At 47.9% G+C, this 20,442-nt stretch overlaps 1 non-coding gene across 1 annotated transcript; it reads right to left on the bottom strand.

Moving 5' to 3' along the window:
* Positions 1-11,609: 11,609 nt before the first annotated feature.
* Positions 11,610-11,723, bottom strand: LOC139260661 (small nucleolar RNA SNORD89). Its single transcript, XR_011592841.1, has one exon. It is a non-coding gene; the product is annotated as a small nucleolar RNA SNORD89 (small nucleolar RNA).
* Between the last annotated feature and the right edge of the window lie 8,719 nt (positions 11,724-20,442).

The raw sequence follows: 20,442 nt of genomic DNA on the forward strand, positions 1-20,442 counted from the left end.
CAATCCGCTGGGACCTCCCCAGAATCCAGGGAATTTTGGTACATTACAACCAATGCATCCACTATCCCTGCAGTCACTTCTTTTAAGACCCTGTGATGTAAGGCATCAGGTCCAGGGGACTTTGTCTGTCTTTAGTCCCACTATTTTACCGAGTGCAACTTCATTAGTGATAGTGATTGTATTAAGTTCTTCCCTCCCTATAGCCTCTTGATTATCCACTATTGGGATGTTTTTAGTGTCTTCTACCGTGAAGATCGATACAAAATATTTGTTCCAATGTCTCTGCCATTTCCCTGTTCTCCATTATTAATTCCCCAGTCTCATCCTCCAGGGGACCAACATTTACTTTAGCCACTCTTTTCCTTTATATATTCCTGAAGAAACTCTTACTATTGTTTTTATATTTCTTGCTAGTTTCTTTCATAATCTATCTTCCCTCTCTTTATTTATTTTTTAGTCATTCTTTGCTGGTTTAAAAAAATTTCCCAATCCTCTGGCCTACCACTAATCTTGGCCACATTGTATGCCCTTGTTTTCAATTTGATACCCTCCTGTATTTCCTAAGTTAGCCACGGATGGTATTCCCTTCTCAAAGTCTTTTCTTCTCGCTGGGATATATTTTTGTTGAAAGTTATGAACATAGAAACATAGAAAATAGGTGCAAGAGTAGGCCATTCGGCCCTTCGAGCCTGCACCACCATTCAATGAGTTCATGGCTGAACATGCAACTTCAGTACCCCATTCCTGCTTTCTCGCCATACCCCTTGGTCCCCCTAGTAGTAAGGACTTCATCTAACTCCTTTTTGAATATATTTAGTGAATTGGCCTCAACAACTTTCTGTGGTAGAGAATTCCACAGGTTCATCATTCTCTGGGTGAAGAAGTTTCTCCTCATCTCGGTCCTAAATGGCTTACCCCTTATCCTTAGACTGTGACCCCTGGTTCTGGACTTCCCCAACATTGGGAACATTCTTCCTGCATCTAACCTGTCTAAACCCGTCAGAATTTTAAACGTTTCTATGAGGTCCCCTCTCATTCTTCTGAACTCCAGTGAATACAAGCCCAGTTGATCCAGTCTTTCTTGATAGGTCAGTCCCGTCATCCCGGGAATCAGTCTGGTGAACCATCGCTGCACTCCCTCAATAGCAATAATGTCCTTCCTCAAGTTAGGAGACCAAAACTGTACACAATACTCCAGGTGTGGCCTCACCAAGGCCCTGTACAACTGTAGCAACACCTCCCTGCCCCTGTACTCAAATAACTCCTTAAATGTCTGCCACTGCTTATCAACCGACCTACACTTTAATCTATTTTCCCAGTGCACCTTAGCCAACTCTGCCCTCATACCTTTGTAATCGCCTTTGTTCAAGATCAGGACACTGGCTTGAGATCCAACTTTCTCACCATCCAACGGAATTTAAAATTCAAAGTTATGGTCACTCTTTCTTAGAGGATCCTTTACTGGGAGACCATTTATTAATCCTGTCTCATTACACAGTACTAGGTCTAAGATCGCCTGCTCGCTGGTTGGTTCCACAACGTACTGTTGCAGAAGGACTGCAACAAATTACAGGGGGACTTTAATAAACTTGCAGAATGGGCATATAATTGGCAAATGAAGTTCAACACAGATAAATGTGAGGTATTACATTGTTAGGAAGAATAGGGAGGTCACTTATTACTGGGAGGGTGGAGTCTGGGTGGGGGAGAGGAACAAAGGGATCTTGGATACAAATACACAAATCACTAAACATTGAGACATGGGTTAGCATGGCCATAAAAAGCAAACCAAGCTCTAGAGTTTGTTTCCAGAGTTATAAAATTGAAAAGTAGTGAAGTTATACTAAACCTGTATGAAACCTTGGTTAGACTACATTTGGAGCACTGTGTACAGTTCTGGTCGCCATATTATAAAAAGGATGTAGAGGCACTGGAGAGGGTGCAGAGAAGATTTACAAGGATGATTCCAGAAATGTGAGGGTTACATATCAGGAAAGGATGAACAGGCTGGGACTCGTTTCTCTTGAAAAAAGGCTGAGTGAAGACCTAATAGAGGTCTTTAAAATTATGAACGAGAATGTTCCCACTTGTGGGGAAGAGCATAACTAGAGGCCATCAATATAAGATCATCACTGTCATGTATTTAACTGTCATTGTAACCCATGTATAAGCTGACCTCAGTTGTACACCATGAGAACATTGACCACTAGGTGGTGAACTTGTGGGAGAAACTCCTAACCTGCACTTTCAGGTATAAAAGGGGAAGCTCCACCCACCTTCATCACTTCAGTGCTGGCTAATAAAGGTTACTGGTCACAGAGTGACCTTCTCTCAAGTATGGGCCTCGTGTGCATTTGTACTGTATAGTAAGAACATTTCATTGGCGACGAGAGACTGGGATTTAAACCACGTGAGCATGGCCACTAGCAGCACAGACGAGAGGTACTGTGTTGGTGATGATTGGGATGATTTTATTGAGAGACTACAGCAAAGTTTTGTCACTAAGGAATGGCTGGGACAGGATTCGGCCGACAAACGCAGGGCTCATCTCCTGACGGTTTGTGGATCCAGAACGTACTCCCTGATGAAGGACCTTCTAACGCCAGAGAAGCCGGCGGACAAGACTTTTGAAGAGCTCAGTAAGTTGATCGGGGAACACTTTAAACCGGCGAGCAGCATGCACATGGCGAGACACCGGTTTTACACACACCGGCGGCGAGAAGGGCAAAGCGTTCCAGACTTCGTGGCAGACCTCCGGCGACTGGTGAGCCGATGTAAGTTCCCAGATGCATGCAGAGCGGAGATGCTGCGAGACTTTTTTATTGAGGGCATCGGGCACGCTGGGGTTTTCAGGAAACTGATTGAGACCAAAGACTTGACCCTGGAAACGACGGCTTTGATGGCCCCGACATTTATCTCAGGGGAGGAAGAGACCAGATGATGTTTGACAAAAATCTTGGTTTAAATGCAGTAAATGGAGAGGGAGTCAACATTGTTAACATGGCACACAGTTCTCCAGGCAGACAGGGGCAATCGGACATGCCCCAGCATGTAGTCGAACCCAAAGCCATGAACTCATTGAATGGTGGTGCAGGCTTGAAGGGCCGAACAGCCTACTCCTGCACCTATTTTCTATGTTTCTATGTTTCTAAAGCAGGAATTTAGCAGAGACAATGGCTAGCTGATCGGCGATTCATGCCATCGCAAGGGACAATGCGGCCAGTAATGGGGCCATCAACACCTGTCAATGGTGCGTTTAAGAACAGTTACAGAGATAGTCAGAGACGATCGACTGGTAATGGACCTTTTGTTTCCAACAACGGCTCATGTTGGAGGTGTGGAGGCAAACACCCTGCCAGAGCTTGCAGATATCAGCAATATACCTGCAGAAATTGCCACGTCAGCGGTCACTTGGCGCGTATGTGCAGGAAGCCTGCAGCCAGGTTGATGTACGAGGAGGACGGGCCCGATGTTAGCCCTACGAGGCCAAATGGACACTGGGGGAAATCGCTGGAAGCTGAAGTTCAGCGAGTTCATGTGGAGCACATATACAGTTCATACACCAGGACACCACAGATAATGATGAAAGTGCTCCTCAAAGGCATCCCAGTATCAATGGAGCTCAACACGGGGGCCAGCCAATCCCTGATGAGTATCAAACAGTTCGACAAGTTGTGGGCGTCCAAGGCCAGGAGGCCAAAATTATTGCCGGTTGACGCACAGCTACGGACATATACAAAGGAGATCATTCCGGTGCTAGGCAGCGCCACGGTAGTCGTGACCCACAAAGATTCGGAGAACAGGTTGCCACTCTGGAGTGTCCCGGGGGATGGTCCCGCAGTGCTGGGGAGGAGTTGGCTTGCTGTCATGAACTGGAAATGGGGCGATGTCAATGCAATTTCTTCTGTGGAGCGAATATCATGCTCACAGGTCCTGGACAAATTTGACTCACTATTTCAACCCGGCATTGGCACCTTCATGTGACCAAGATAGTGATTCACAAACCCGGCCGCCAGGCCAGTACACCACAAGGCCAGAGCGGTGCCATACGTGATGCGGGAAAAGATAGCTGAGGGAAGGCATCATCTCGCCAGTCGAATTCAGTGACTGGGCGAGCCCGATTGTGCCGGTGCTCAAGGCGGATGGGTCGGTCAGGATATGTGGCGATTACAAGGCCACCATCAATCGGGTGTCACTCCAAGACCAGCACCCGCTACCGAGAGCGGAGGACCTCTTTGCAAACTTATTTCAAAATTGGACCTGACCTCAGCTTACATGACCCAGGAGCTGGCGAGTGAGTCGAAGAAGCTGACCACCATCACGACACACAAGGGATTGTTTGAGTATAACAGATGTCCGTTCAGGATTCGCTCGGCCGCCGCGATCTTTCAACGAAACGTGGAAAGTCTCCTCAAGTCGAGTCCAAGGACGGTGGTTTTTCAAGACGACATCCTCATTACGGGTTACGATACTGAAGAACATCTCCACAACCTGGAGGAGGTGCTACGCAGACTGGACCGGGTAGGTCTGCGACTGAAAAAGGCGAAGTGCGTTTTCCTAGCTCCAGAGGTAGAATTCCTGGGGATGAGGGTAGCAGCAGACGGGATCAGCCCTACTGCGTCCAAAACGGAAGCGATCCAGAGAGCACCCAGACCCCGTAACACGACGGAGCTGCATTCGTTCCTGGGGCTCCTGAACTATTTTGGTAACTTTCTTCCCAAATTGAGCACGCTGTTAGAGCCGCTACACATGCTCCTACGCAAAGGTCGTGAATGGGTCTGGGGGGACAGCCAGGAAAGGGCTTTTAATAGAGCACGCAATTTGTTATGCTCCAACAATCTATTAACGCTATATGACCCATGTAAGAAACTTGTGTTAACGTGCGATGTGTCGTCCTATGGTGTCGGGTGTGTGTTGCAGCATATCAATGCCAAGGGTCAGTTACAGCTGATAGCTTATGCCTCCAGGAGTCTGTCCCAGGCAGAAAGGGGCTACGGGATGGTAGAAAAGGAGGCGCTTGCATGTGTGTATGCGGTAAAAAAAATGCACCAGTGCCTGTTTGGCAGGAAATTTGAGCTGGAGACAGATCACAAACCCCTAACGTCCCTTTTGGCCGACAACAAGGCCATAAATGCAAATGCGTCGGCCCGCATACAGAGGTGGGCACTCACGTTAGCTGCCGATGTCTACACAATTCGGCACAGACCGGGCACCAAAAACTGCGCCGATGCACTCAGCAGGCTCCCACTAGCCACCACTGAGGGGGCTACCGAGCATGCTGCTGAGATGGTCATGGCTGTTGAAGCTTTCGGAAGCGAAGGCTCACCCGTGACAGCCCGTCAGATTAAAGTCTGGACAAATAGAGACCCGCTATTGTCTCTAGTCAAGAAATGTGTCCTGAATGGGGACTGGGCAGCCACGTACAGGGCATGCCCTGAGAAATTTAAACCATTTCACAGGCGCAAGGATGAACTCTCGATTCAGGCCGATTCCCTACTGTGGGGAAACCGCGTAGTCATGGCCCAGATGGGCAGAGAGGTGTTCATCAGAGAACTCCACAATGGGCACCTGGGCATTGTCACAATGAAGGCAATTGCCAGGTCACACGTTTTGTGGCCAGGAATAGATGCAGATCTGAAACTTTGTGTTCGCAGGTGCAACACATGTGCCCAGCTGGGCAATGCGCCCAGGGAAGCCCCCCTTAGCCCCTGATCCTGGCCCGCCAAGCCATGGTCACGCATCCAAACAGTAGTAGTGATGTTGGGGAGGGCATCAAACAGGAAATTAGGGGTGCATGCAATAAAGGTGCAGCAGTTATCATGGGTGACTTTAATATGCACATAGATTGGGCTAACCAAACTGGAAGCAATACGGTGGAGGAGGATTTCCTGGAGTGCATAAGGGATGGTTTTCTAGACAAATATGTCGAGGAACCAACTCGGGGGGAGGCCATCTTAGACTGGGTGTTGTGTAATGAGAGAAGATTAATTAGCAATCTCGTTGTGCGAGGCCCCTTGGGGAAGAGTGACCATAATATGGTGGAATTCTACATTAGGATGGAGAATGAAACAGTTAATTCAGAGACCATGGTCCAGAACTTAAAGAAGGGTAACTTTGAAGGTATGAGGCGTGAATTGGCTAGGATAGATTGGCAAATGATACTTAAGGGATTGACTGTGGATGGGCAATGGCAGACATTTAGAGACCGCATGGATGAACTACAACAATTGTACATCCCTGTCTGGTGTAAAAATAAAAAAGGGAAGGTGGCTCAACCGTGGCTATCAAGGGAAATCAGGAATAGTATTAAAGCCAAGGAAGTGGCATACAAATTGGCCAGAAATAGCAGCGAACCCGGGGACTGGGAGAAATTTAGAACTCAGCAGAGGAGGACAAAGGGTTTGATTAGGGCAGGGAAAATGGAGTACGAGAAGAAGCTTGCAGGGAACATTAAGGCGGATTGCAAAAGCGTCTATAGATATGTAAAGAGAAAAAGGTTAGTAAAGACAAACATAGGTCCCCTGCAGTCAGAATCAGGGGAAGTCATAACGGGGAAGAAATAAATGTCAGACCAATTGAACAAGTACTTTGGTTCGGTATTCACTAAGGAGAACACAAACAACCTTCCGGATATAAAAGGGGTCAGAGAGTCTAATAAGAAGGAGGAACTGAGGGAAATCCTTATTAGTCGGGAAATTGTGTTGGGGAAATTGATGGGATTGAAGGCCGATAAATCCCCAGGGCCTGATGGACTGCATCCCAGAGTACTTAAGGAGGTGGCCTTGGAAATAGCGGATGCATTGACAGTCATTTTCCAACATTCCATTGACTCTGGATCAGTTCCTATTGAGTGGAGGGTAGCCAATGTAACCCCACTTTTTAAAAAAGGAGGGAGAGAGAAAACAGGGAATTATAGACCGGTCAGCCTGACATCGGTAGTGGGTAAAATGATGGAATCAATTATTAAGGATGTCATAGCAGCGCATTTGGAAAGAGGTGACATGATAGGTCCAAGTCAGCATGGATTTGTGAAAGGGAAATCATGCTTGACAAATCTTCTGGAATTTTTTGAGGATGTTTCCAGTAGAGTGGACAAGGGAGAACCAGTTGATGTGGTGTATTTGGACTTTCAGAAGGCGTTCGACAAGGTCCCACACAAGAGATTAATGTGCAAAGTTAAAGCACATGGGATTGGGGGGTAGTGTGCTGACGTGGATTGAGAACTGGTTGTCAGACAGGAAGCAAAGAGTAGGAGTAAATGGGTACTTTTCAGAATGGCAGGCAGTGACTAGTGGGGTACCGCAAGGTTCTGTGCTGGGGCCCCAGCTGTATACACTGTACATTAATGATTTAGACGAGGGGATTAAATGTATTGTCTCCAAATTTGTAGATGACACTAAGTTGGGTGGCAGTGTGAGCTGCGAGGAGGATGCTATGAGGCTGTAGAGTGACTTGGATAGGTTAGGTGAGTGGGCAAATGCGTGGCAGATGAAGTATAATGTGGATAAATGTGAGGTTATCCACTTTGGTGGTAAAAACAGAGAGACAGACTATTATCTGAATGGTGACAGATTAGGAAAAGGGGAGGTGCAACGAGACCTGGGTGTCATTAGTCATTGAATGTTGGCATGCAGGTACAGCAGGCGGTTAAGAAAGCAAATGGCATGTTGGCCTTCATAGCGAGGGGATTTGAGTACAGGGGCAGGGAGGTGTTACTACAGTTGTACAGGGCCTTGGTGAGGCCACACCTGGAGTATTGTGTACAGTTTTGGTCTCCTAACTTGAGGAAGGACATTCTTGCTATTGAGGGAGTGCAGCGAAGGTTCACCAGACTGATTCCCGGGATGGCGGAACTGACATATCAAGAAAGACTGGATCAACTGGGCTTGTATTCACTGGAGTTCAGAAGAATGAGAGGGGATCTCATAGAAACGTTTAAAATTCTGATGGGTTCAGACAGGTTAGATGCAGGAAGAATGTTCCCAATGTTGGGGAAGTCCAGAACCAGGGGTCACAGTCTAAGGATAAGGGGTAAGCCATTTAGGACCGAGATGAGGAGAAACTTCTTCACCCAGAGAATCGTGACCCTGTGGAATTCTCTACCACAGAAAGTTGTTGAGGCCAGTTCGTTGGATATATTCAAGAGGGAGTTAGATAAGGCCTGTACAGCTAAAGGGATCAAGGGGTATGGGAGAAGGCAGGGAAGGGGTACTAAGGTGAATGTTCAGCCATGATCTTATTGAATGGCGGTGCAGGCTCGAAGGGCTGAATGGCCTCCTCCTGCACCTATTTTCTATGTTTCTATGTTTCTATGTTTCTATGTTTCTATGGGGGTAATGATGCCTTTCCTCATCGATTCTGACATGCTGCTGGCCAGAAGCATGCCCCCGTACACATTTTATCTTCACATATCTATCAAAGCTTTTGCAGTCAGTTTTTATGTTCCCTGCAAGCTTCCTCTCATACTCTATTTTCCCCCTCCTAATTAAACCTTTTTTCCTCCTCTGCTGAATTCTAAATTTCTCCCAGTCCTCAGGTTTTCTGCTTTTTCTGGCCAATTTATATGCGTCCTCCTTGGATTTAACACTATCCCTAATTTCACTTGTTAGCCACGGTTGAGCCACCTTCCCCGTTTTATTTTTACTCCAGACAGGGATGTACAATTGTTGAAGTTCATCCATGTGATCTTTAAATGTTTGCCATTGTTTATCCACCGTCAATCCTTTAAGTATCATTCACCAGTCTATTCTAGCCAATTCATGTCTTATACCATCGAAGTTACCTTTCTTTAAGTTCTATTTAAGCAGAAGGGGGAGAGGGAGGAAATTAAAAACTGGCGGCCCATTCCGCTGCTCAATGTGGACTACAAGATCCTGTCAAAGGTCATTGCCAACAGGGTCAAGTCTGCTCTGGAGCTGGTGATCCACTCGTACCAGACCTGTGCTGTCCCCGGCAGGAAGGTCTCTTATAGCCTGGCGCTACTCAGGGATACGATCGCCTACGTGCGGGACAGGAGGGTGAACACCTGTTTAATCAGCTTAGACCAGGAGAAGGCCTTGGACAGGATATTGCACACGTACCTGATGGATGTGCTCTCCAAGATGGGGTTTGGGGAGGGTATCCGCAATTGGATCCAACTGCCCTACACAGACATCAGTAGTGCAGTCCTAATCAACGGCTGGGAAACTGAAAGCTTTCCGATCAGGTCTGGAGTCAGGCAAGGCTGTCCTCTCTCCTCTGTCTTGTTTGTGTGTTGTATCGAGCCCTTTGCCGGGTCCATCAGGAAGGATGCGGGCATTAGAGGGGTGACGATCCCAGGCAGCGGAGGCGCTCAGGTCAAGACCTCCCTGTACATGGACGACGTCGCTGTCTTTTGCTCGGATCCACAGTCGGTCCGCAGATTGCTCACAATCTGCGACCAGTTTGAACAGGCCTCGGGAGCAAAGGTCAATCGCAGCAAAAGCGAGGCCATGCTCTTTGGCAACTGGGCCGACCGATCCTTTATTCCCTTCACCGTTAAGCCAGATTACCTGAAGGTGTTGGGAATATGGTTCGGAGCGGACAAGGCGTGTGCCAAAAACTGGGAAGAGCGTATCGCTAAAGCCAAACATAAACTGGGATGGTGGAAGCTGTGCTCCCTCTCCATGGCAGGAAAGAACCTGGTCATCAGGAGTGAGGTGCTCTCGGGGTTGTTGTACGTGGCACAGGTCTGGCCCATCTCTCGCTCCTGTGCCCCAGCAGTCACCCGGGCCGTCTTCCACTTCATATGGAGATCGAAAATGGACCGTGTCCGCAGAGACACGATGTACAAATCTCTGGACAGTGGAGGAAAGGATGTTTCAAACGTGGTCCTCATCCTGATGGCCACCTTTGTGTGCGGCTGCTCCAGCTGTGCACTGACCCCCGGTACACAAGCACCAAGTGTCACTACGTGCTGAGATTCTCTCTGTCCCCGGTGTTGCGAAGGATGGGTCTAGCCACGCTGCCACGGAATGCCCCAACCAGTTGGACCATGCCTCACCACCTGTCCTTCGTGGAAAAGCTTTTCAAGAAAAACACCTTTGACCACAAGGCCATGAAGCAGTGGTCAACATGGAAGGTTCTGGACACCCTATGGAAGAAGGAGATGATGGATCCTGTCGGACGGTTCCTCGAGCAGACTGTCGAACATGTTTGGCATAATGTCTCATCACCAGAGCTTTCACACAAGCACCAAGACGTCGCTTGGTTGGCGGTGAGGAGGGCCTTACCCGTCAGATCCTTCGTGCACAGCCGGGGTTTCAGAGACACGGCATGGTGCCCCCGAGTTGGCTGTGGTGCGGACAAGACTGTCATCCATCTCCTTCGGGATTGCCCCTTCGCAAGGCAGGTCTGGAAAGAGATGCAGTGGTTGCTGTCGAGGTTCATCCCGAGCAGCTCCGTAACACAGGACTCTGTGCTCTGCGGACTGTTCCCCGGGACACACACCCAGACAGACATCACCTGCTGCTGGAGAGCCATCAACTCGGTCAAAGAGGCTCTTTGGTCTTCCCGAAACTTGCTGGTCTTCCAGAGCAAGGAGCTGTCCACGGCCGAGTGTTGCAGACTGACACAATCCAAGGTCCAGGAGTACGTGCTGAGGGACGCAGTAAAGGTTGGTGCAGTTACCGCAAAGGCACCATGGGTAAGGCCCTTCTGCCTTTGTACTTTAAGGGGCTGGGATCAGTAATTAACCCCCCTCGGGCCGAGCGTGGGGGCACCCTGAAAAAATGTAAAAGTACATGCTGTGTATTCGATCAAATGAATATCATACGTATTGAATGTATGGTAATGTATGTATCGTATCGTATGTAATATAATGACCTTTGTACCCGGATATATTGTATGGAATGCATCCAAATGTACTGAACGCTTTTCAAATGTATCCTGAAAATTTTTATATGAACAAAGTATATATTTTTAAAACAAAAAAAAATGAGGGATAATCACTCACTCCCCCCGGGCTGTACCATGTTACGGGGAGAACCGCTCACAGCCCGCTGAACCCCCGGGCTGTACCATGTTACGGGGAGAACCGCTCACAGCCCGCCCACCCCCGGGCTGTACCATGTTACGGGGAGAACCGCTCACAGCCCGCCCACCCCCGGGCTGTACCATGTTACGGGGAGAACCGCTCACAGCCGCCCCCACCCCCGGGCTGTACCATGTTACGGGGAGAACTGCTCACAGCCCGCCCACCCCTGTACTGTACCATGTTACGGGGAGAACCGCTCACAGCCCGCCCACCCCTGTACTGTACCATGTTACGGGGAGAACCGCTCACAGCCCGCTGAACCCCCGGGCTGTACCATGTTACGGGGAGAACCGCTCACAGCCCGCCCACCCCCGGGCTGTACCATGTTACGGGGAGAACCGCTCACAGCCGCCCACCCCCGGACTGTACCATGTTACGGGGAGAACCGCTCACAGCCCGCCCACCCCGGGCTGTACCATGTTACGGGGAGAACCGCTCACAGCCCGCCCACCCCCGGGCTGTACCATGTTACGGGGAGAACCGCTCACAGCCCGCCCACCCCGGGCTGTACCATGTTACGGGGAGAACCGCTCACAGCCGCCCCCACCGCGCTGTGCGAGAGGTCAGACTAATTGTCGCTTCGAGGAGTTTTGTCATCGTGCCCCACACGAAAAACAAACTGGTGGCGGCAGCACTGCAATTCGACCTTTTATTGTCATCATCCCTCTGGCGGCTTCTAACACCAATCGCTCAATTCCACCATGTACCTGCCCTGGGAGTGTTTGATGGGACAGTGTAGAGGGAGCTTTACTCTGTATCTAACCCCCTGTACCTGCCCTGGGAGTGTTTGATGGGACAGTGTAGAGGGAGCTTTACTCTGTATCTAACCCCGTGGTGTACCTGCCCTGGGAGTGTTTGATGGGACAGTGTAGAGGGAGCTTTACTCTGTATCTAACCCCGTGGTGTACCTGCCCTGGGAGTGTTTGATGGGACAGTGTAGAGGGAGCTTTACTCTGTATCTAACCCCATGCTGTGCCTGCCCTGGGAGTGTTTGATGGGACAGTGTAGAGGGAGCTTTACTCTGTATCTAACCCCCTGTACCTGCCCTGGGAGTGTTTGATGGGACAGTGTAGAGGGAGCTTTACTCTGTATCTAACCCCCTGTACCTGCCCTGGGAGTGTTTGATAGGACAGTGTAGAGGGAGCTTTACTCTGTATCTAACCCCCTGTACCTGCCCTGGGAGTGTTTGATGGGACAGTGTAGAGGGAGCTTTACTCTGTATCTAACCCCTTGTGCCTGCCCTGGGAGTGTTTGATGGGACAGTGTAGAGTGAGCTTTACTCTGTATCTAACCCCCTGTACCTGCCCTGGGAGTGTTTGATGGGACAGTGTAGAGGGAGCTTTACTCTGTATCTAACCCCCTGTGCCTGCCCTGGGAGTGTTTGATGGGACAGTGCAGAGGGAGCTTTACTCTGTATCTATAAACATAGAAACATAGAAAATAGGTGCAGGAGTAGGCCATTTAGCCCTTCGAGCCTGCACCGCCATTCAATAAGATCATGGCTGATCATTCACCTCAGTACCCCTTTCCTGCTTTCTCTCCATACCCCTTGATCCCTTTGGCCGTAAGGGCCACATCTAACTCCCTCTTGAATATATCCAACGAACTGCCCTCAACAACTTTCTGCGGTAGAGAATTCCACAGGTTCACCACTCTCTGGGTGAAGAAGTTTCTCCTCATCTCAGTCCTAAATGGCTTACCCCTTATCCTTAGACTGTGACCCCTGGTTCTGGACTTCCCCAACATCGGGAACATTCTTCCTGCATCTAACCTGTCCAGTCCCGTCAGAATTTTATATGTTTCTATGAGATCCCCTCTCATTCTTCTAAACTCCAGTGACTACAGGCCCAGTTGATCCAGTCTCTCCTCATATGGCAGTCCAGCCATCCCTGGAGTCAGTCTGGTGAACCTTCTGTCGAAATCTCGACCTCCGAAAAGAATGACTCCGACACTTACAGCTCCGGTAGAAGTTTCCTTTTTAATTTACTTGCTCGCAAGGGGCAGGTCACACTCAGTCAAGGGCTAAGTGAACACCTCCCAAATGGTTCAGTTTAACAAGATATTTATACAGTAAAACCAAAGTTCTGGCCTCTCCCTGTGTATTGCTCTGTCTCACAGTCAGTGAATACAGATAAAGAGTTAATTACTATATCCTGGTCCTGACATGGTGTCCAGATATTTCCTTTTGTCAGGGTTATCAGAAAGCCAAACGGCCATTACTCCATGAGTCATAGGTAATGGGCTATCACCTGTCTTGTATTGTGTCAGGATTGTTTCAATTTCCTGGTCAGTTTATCTGTTTGCATCAAATGGATGAGGTCTCGGAAAGAGATAATGGCTAGAAGATAAGGGTGGGGTGACATGGAACTCCTGTAGTGTAGACAATAGGAGAGCACCATGGGGGGTTACTTGTCTCAGCATGACTTGTCTCCTAGCTGTCTGATGGCCATCAGACATCTCACAGCAGGTTTAGCTGTTTATGCAAGCTGACTGCTAAAATGCATAAAGTTCTGGAAGGGCTAGGACTCCATTTTAATCAAAAGGCACACAAATACCGTATGGTATCAGCTTAGATAAAAATACTTTCCACACTTCGCTGCACTCCCTCAATAGCAAGAACGTCCTTCCTCAGATTAGGAGACCAAAACTGAACACAATATTCCAGGTGAGGCCTCACCAAGGCCCTGTACAACTGCAGTAAGACATCCCTGCTCCTATACTCAAATCCCCTCGCTATAAAGGCCAACATACCATTTGCCTTCTTCACCGCCTGCTGTACCTGCATGCCAACCTTCAATGACTGATGTACCATGACACCCAGGTCTCGTTGCACCTCCCTTTTCCTAATCTGTCGCCATTCAGATAATATTCTGTCTTCGTATTTTTGCCCCCAAAGTGGATAAACTCACATTTATCCACATTATACTCATCTGCCATGCATTTGCCCACTCACCTAACCTGTCCAAGTCACCCTGCAGCCTCATAGCATCCTCCTCACAGCTTACACCGCCACCCAGCTTAATGTCATCTGCAAACTTGGAGATACTACACTCAATTCTTTCATCTAAATCATTAATGTATATTGTAAATAGCTGGGGTCCCAGCACTGAGCCCTGCGGCACCCCATTGTCACTGCCTGCCATTCTGAAAAGGACCCATTTATCCAGACTCTCTGCTTCCTGTCTGCCAACCAGTTCTCTATCCACGTCAGTACATTACCCCCAATATCATGTGCTTTAATTTTGCACACCAATCTCTTGTGTGGGACCTTGTCAAAAGCCTTTTGAAAGTCTAAATACATCACATCCACTGGTTCTCCCCAGTCCACTCTACTAGTTACATCCTCAAAAAATCCTAGGTTTGTCCAGTGGGTTTCCCTTTCATAAATCCATGCTGACTTGGACCAATCCCATCACTGCTTTCCAAATGTGCTGCTATTTTGTCTTTAATAATTGATTCCAACATTTTCCCCACTACTGATATCAGGCTAACAGATCGATAATTACCCGTTTTCTCTCTGCCTCCTTTCTTAAAAAGTGCTGTTACATTAGCTACCCTCCAGTCCATAGGAACCGATCCAGAGTCGATAGACTGTTGGAAAATGATCACCAATGCATCCACTATTTCTAGGGCCACTTCCTTAAGTACTCTGGGATGCAGACTATCAGGCCCCAGGGATTTATCGGCCTTCAATCCCATCAATTTCCCTAACACAATTTCCTGCCTAATAAGGATTTCCTTCAGTTCCTCCTTCTCACTAGACCCTCGGTCCCCCAGTATTTCCCGAAGATTATTCGTGTCATCCTTTGTGAAGACTGAACCAAAGTATTTGTTTAACCGGTCAGCCATTTCTTTGTTCCCCATTATAAATTCATCTGAATTTGTCTGCAAGGGATGTACTTTTGTTTTCACTAATTTTTTTCTCTTCACATATCTATAGAAGCTTTTGCAGTCAGTTTTTATGTTCCCAGCAAGCTTCCTCTCATACTCTATTTTCCCCCTCCTAATTAAACCCTTTGTCCTCCTCTGCTGTATTATAAAATTCTCCAAGTCCTCAGGTTTGCTGCTTTTTCTGGCCAATTTATATGCCTCTTCCTTGGATTTAACACTATCCTTAATTTCCCTTGTTAACCACGGTTGAGCTACCTTCCCCGTTTTATTTTTACTCCAGACAGGGATGTACAATTATTGAAGGTCATCCATGTGATCTTTAAATGTTTGCCATTGCCTATCCACCGTCAACCCTTTCAGTATCACTCGCCAGTCTATGCGAGCTAATTTACGCCTCATACCATTGAAGTTAGCTTTCCTTAAGTTCAGGACCCTGGGAGTGTTTGATGTGACGGTGTAGAGGGAGCTTTACTCTGTATCTAACCCGTGCTGTACCTGCTTTGGGAATGTTTGATGGAAATTTTGAAATTGTGCCCTGTACACCCAAGTGCAGATCATTAATATATATCAGGAAAAGCAGTGGTCCCAGTACTGACCCCTGGGGAACACCACTGTATACCTTGCTCCAGTCCAAAAAAACCATTCACCACTACTCTGTTTCCTGTCACTGAGTCAATTCCGTATCCATGTTGCCACTGTCCCTGGTATTCCATGGGCTTCAGTTTTGCTGTAAGCCAATCATGTGGCACCTCATCAAATGCCTTTTGGAAATCTACGTACACCACATCAACCACATTACCCTCATCAACCATCTGTTATCTCATCAAAAAACTCCATCAAGTTGGTTAAATGTGATTTGCCTTTAACAAATCCGTGCTGGCTTTCCTTAACCCACACTTGTCCAAGTGGCTGTTAATTTTGTCCCAGATTACTGTTTCTAAAAGCTCCCCCACTCCCGAGGTTAAACTGAGCGGCCTGTAGTTTCTGGGTTGATCCTTACACACTTTGTTGAACCAGGGTGTAACATTTGCAATTCTTTAGTCCTCTGGCACCAGCCCCGTATCCAAGGAGGATTATGGCCAGTACCTCCGCCATTTCCTCCTGAACTTCCCTCAACATCCCAGGATGCATCCCATCCGGTCCTGGTGATTTATCGACTAACTACAGCCAGCCTTTCTGGTACCTGCTCTATTCATTGTTACCTGATCCAATCTCTCAGCTACCGCCTCTATCACTGACTTTGGCAGCATCTTCTTCCTTGGTAAAGACAGATGCAACGGAATCATTTAATACCTCAACCATGGCCTCTGCCTCCATGCTGGTCCCTACCCCTTTACTATTTTTTGCCTATTGAAGACTTTTGAATTCCCTTTTGTTAGCTGCCAATCGAATCTCGGACTCACTCTTTGCCTGTGATTTTTTTTTCACTTCCTCTCTGAACTTTCAATATTCAGCCCGATTCTTACCCTGACATCTGTTATATGCGCCTTTTCTGCTTCATGTTTCCATCTCTTTCGTTATCCAGGGATCTCTGGCTTTGATTGCCTAACCTTTCTCCCTCATGGGAAAGTACCTCAACTATCCCCTAACTCCTCATCATCATCGTTGGCCATCCCTCAGAATCGAGGAAGACTTGCTTCCACTCCTGAAGTGAGTTCTCAGGTGACTGAACAGTCCAATACGAGAGCCACAGTCCCTGTCACAGGTGGGACAGACAGTGGTTGAGGGAAGGGGAGGGTGGGACAGGTTTGCCGCTCGCTCCTTCCGCTGCCTGAGCTTGGTTTCTGCATGCTCTCGGCGACGAGACTCGAGGTGCTCAGCGCCCTCCCGGATGCACTTCCTCCACTTAGGGCGGTCTTTGGTGAACTATCTCCTCTTTAAATGCAGCCCATTGTTCGATTAGTTTTGCCTGCCAATCTTGAATTCCAATTTACTCAGGCCAGATCCATAATCAACCCACTGAAATTTGCATTCCTCCAATTAACTATTCTACTCTAGATTGCTCCCTGTCCTTTTCCATAGCTAGCCTAAACTTTATGATATTGTGAACACTGTTCCCGAAATGTTCCCCCACTCACAGTTGCTCACTCCCAGAACCAGCAATGCCTTCTTCATAAGAACATAATAGGAGCAACATTCGGCCCCTCGAGCCTGCTCCGCCATTTAATACCATCATGCCTGATCTGATCATGGACTCAGCTCCACTTCCCCGCCCGCTCCCCATAACCCCTTATCGGTTAAAAAACTGTCTCGTTGGGTCAGAAACAAACTGATCAAGAAGTTCTCCTGAGCACACGAGAAATTCTTCCCCCTCTCTGCCCTTTACACTACTATCCCAGTCTATATTAGGATCATTGAAGTCCCCCATAGAATGGTTACAGCACAGCAGCCGTTCGTCCCGTCAATCCGGTGTGACGACTATGTTCCTGCTCCTGCTCCTGTTCCTTGATCTTTCCCCCCAGTTGGAGGCTGAGAGAATACACCTAGTAGTGTAATGGTACCACTATTATTTAACTCGAAACAAATAGATTCGATCCTTGGCCCCTCCAGGACATCCTCTCTCCAGCACTAATATTCTCCCTAACAATACTGCCACCCTGAACACCCGATATCCAGCATTAGTTAGTACGCAATCCTGCCCTTTTTTGATCCAGGTCTCCGTTATCGCCACATCATATTCCCATGTTGCTATTGGCATATCCAGCTCACCAACCGTGTTTACCACACCGTACATTCACACATATGCTCTGTAAACCTGTCTTAGACCTTCCCACATGGATGAACTACAACAATTGTACATTCCTGTCTGGCGTAAAACTAAAAAAGGGAAGGTGGCTCAACCGTGGCTATCAAGGGAAATCAGGGATAGTATTAAAGCCAAGGAAGTGGCATACAAATTGGCCAGAAATAGCAGTGAACCCGGAGACTGGGAGAAATTTAGAACTCAGCAGAGGACGACAAAGGGTTTGATTAGGGCAGGGAAAATGGCGTACGAGAAGAAGCTTGCAGGGAACATTAAGACGGATTGCAAATATTCTACAGATATGTAAAGAGAAAAAGGTTAGTAAAGACAAACGTAGGTCCCCTGCAGTCAGAATCAGGGGAAGTCATAACGGGGAACAAAGAAATAGCAGACTAATTGAACAAGTACTTTGGTTCAGTATTCACTAAGGAGGATACAAACAACCTTCCTGATATAAAAGGGGTCAGAGGGTCTAGTAAGGAGGAGGAACTGAGGGAAATCTTTATTAGTCGGGAAATTGTGTTGGGGAAATTGATGGGATTGAAGGCCGATAAATCCCCAGGGCCTGATGGTCTGCATCCCAGAGTACTTGAGGTGGCCTTGGAAATAGCGGATGCATTGAGTCATTTTCCAACATTCCATTGACTCTGGATCAGTTCCTATCGAGTGGAGGGTAGCCAATGGAACCCCACTTTTAAAAAAAGGGAGAGAGAAAACAGGGAATTATAGACCGGTCAGCCAGACATCGGTAGTGGGTAAAATGATGGAATCAATTATGAAGGATGTCATAGCAGCGCATTTGGAAAGAGGTGACATGATAGGTCCAAGTCAGCATGGATTTGTGAAAGGGAAATCATGCTTGACAAATCTTCTGGAATTTTTTGAGGATGTTTCCAGTAGAGTGGACAAGGGAGAACCAGTTGATGTGGTGTATTTGGACTTTCAGAAGGCTTTCGACAAGGTCCCACACAAGAGATTAATGTGCAAAGTTAAAGCACATGGGATTGGGGGTAGTGTGTTGACGTGGATTGAGAACTGGTTGGCAGACAGGAAGCAAAGAGTAGGAGTAAATAGGTACTTTTCAGAATGGCAGGCAGTGACTAGTGGGGTACCGCAAGGTTCTGTGCTGGGGCCCCAGCTGTTTACACTGTACATTAATGATTTAGACGAGGGGATTAAATGTAGTATCTCCAAATTTGCGGATGACACTAAGTTGGGTGGCAGTGTGAGCTGCGAGGAGGATGCTATGAGGCTGCAGAGTGACTTGTAGGTTAGGTGTGTGGGCAAATACATGGCAGATGAAGTATAATGTGGATAAATGTGAGGTTATCCACTTTGGTGGTAAAAACAGAGAGACAGACTATTATCTGAATGGTGACAGATTTGGAAAAGGGGAGGTGCAACGAGACCTGGGTGTCATGGTACATCAGTCATTGAAGGTTGGCATGCAGGTACAGCAGGCGGTTAAGAAAGCAAATGGCATGTTGGCCTTCATAGCGAGGGGATTTGAGTACAGGGGCAGGGAGGTGTTGCTACAGTTGTACAGGGCCTTGGTGACGCCACACCTGGAGTATTGTGTACAGTTTTGGTCTCCTAACTTGAGGAAGGACATTCTTGCTATTGAGGGAGTGCAGCGAAGGTTCACCAGACTGATTCCCAGGATGGCGGGACTGACCTATCAAGAAAGACTGGATCAACTGGGCTTGTATTCACTGGAGTTCAGATGAATGAGAGGGGATCTCATAGAAACGTTTAAAATTCTGACGGGTTCAGACAGGTTAGATGCAGGAAGAATGTTCCCAATGTTGGGGAAGTCCAGAACCAGGGGTCACTGTCCAAGGTAAGGGGTAAGCCATTTAGGACCGAGATGAGGAGAAACTTCTTCACCCAGAGAGTGGTGAACCTGTGGAATTCTCTACCACAGAAAGTTGTTGAGGCCAATTCACTAAATATATTCAAAAAGGAGTTAGATGTAGTCCTTACTACTAGAGGGATCAAGGGGTATGGCGAGAAAGCAGGAATGGGGTACTGAAGTTGCATGTTCAGCCATGAATTCTACTCCTGCACCTATTTTCTATGTTTCTATGTTTTCCTGAATTCTGTTACTGTGCTGTCCCTGCCCTGGGAGTGTTTGATGGGACAGTGTAGAGGGAGCTTTACTCTGTATCTAACCCCCTGTACCTGCTCTGGGAGTGTTTGATGGGACAGTGTAGAGGGAGCTTTACTCTGTATCTAACCCCCTGTACCTGCCCTGGGAGTGTTTGATGGGACAGTGTAGAGGGAGCTTTACTCTGTATCTAACCCCCTGTACCTGCCCTGGGAGTGTTTGATGGGACAGTGTAGAGGGAGCTTTACTCTGTATCTAACCCCCTGTACCTGCCCTGGGAGTGTTTGATGGGACAGTGTAGAGGGAGCTTTACTCTGTATCTAACCCCCTGTACCTGCCCTGTGTTTGATGGGACAGTGTAGAGGGAGCATTACTCTGTATCTAACCCCCTGTACCTGCCCTGGGAGTGTTTGATGGGACAGTGTAGAGGGAGCTTTACTCTGTATCTAACCCCCTGTACCTGCCCTGGGAGTGTTTGATGGGACAGTGTAGAGGGAGCTTTACTCTGTATCTAACCCCCTGTACCTGCCCTGGGAGTGTTTGATGGGACAGTGTAGAGGGAGCTTTACTCTGTATCTAACCCCCTGTACCTGCCCTGGGAGTGTTTGATGGGACAGTGTAGAGGGAGCTTTACTCTGTATCTAACCC

The sequence above is a fragment of the Pristiophorus japonicus genome, chromosome 3, assembly GCF_044704955.1.
Source record: "Pristiophorus japonicus isolate sPriJap1 chromosome 3, sPriJap1.hap1, whole genome shotgun sequence".
In the NCBI taxonomy this organism is placed as follows: Eukaryota; Metazoa; Chordata; class Chondrichthyes; family Pristiophoridae; genus Pristiophorus; species Pristiophorus japonicus.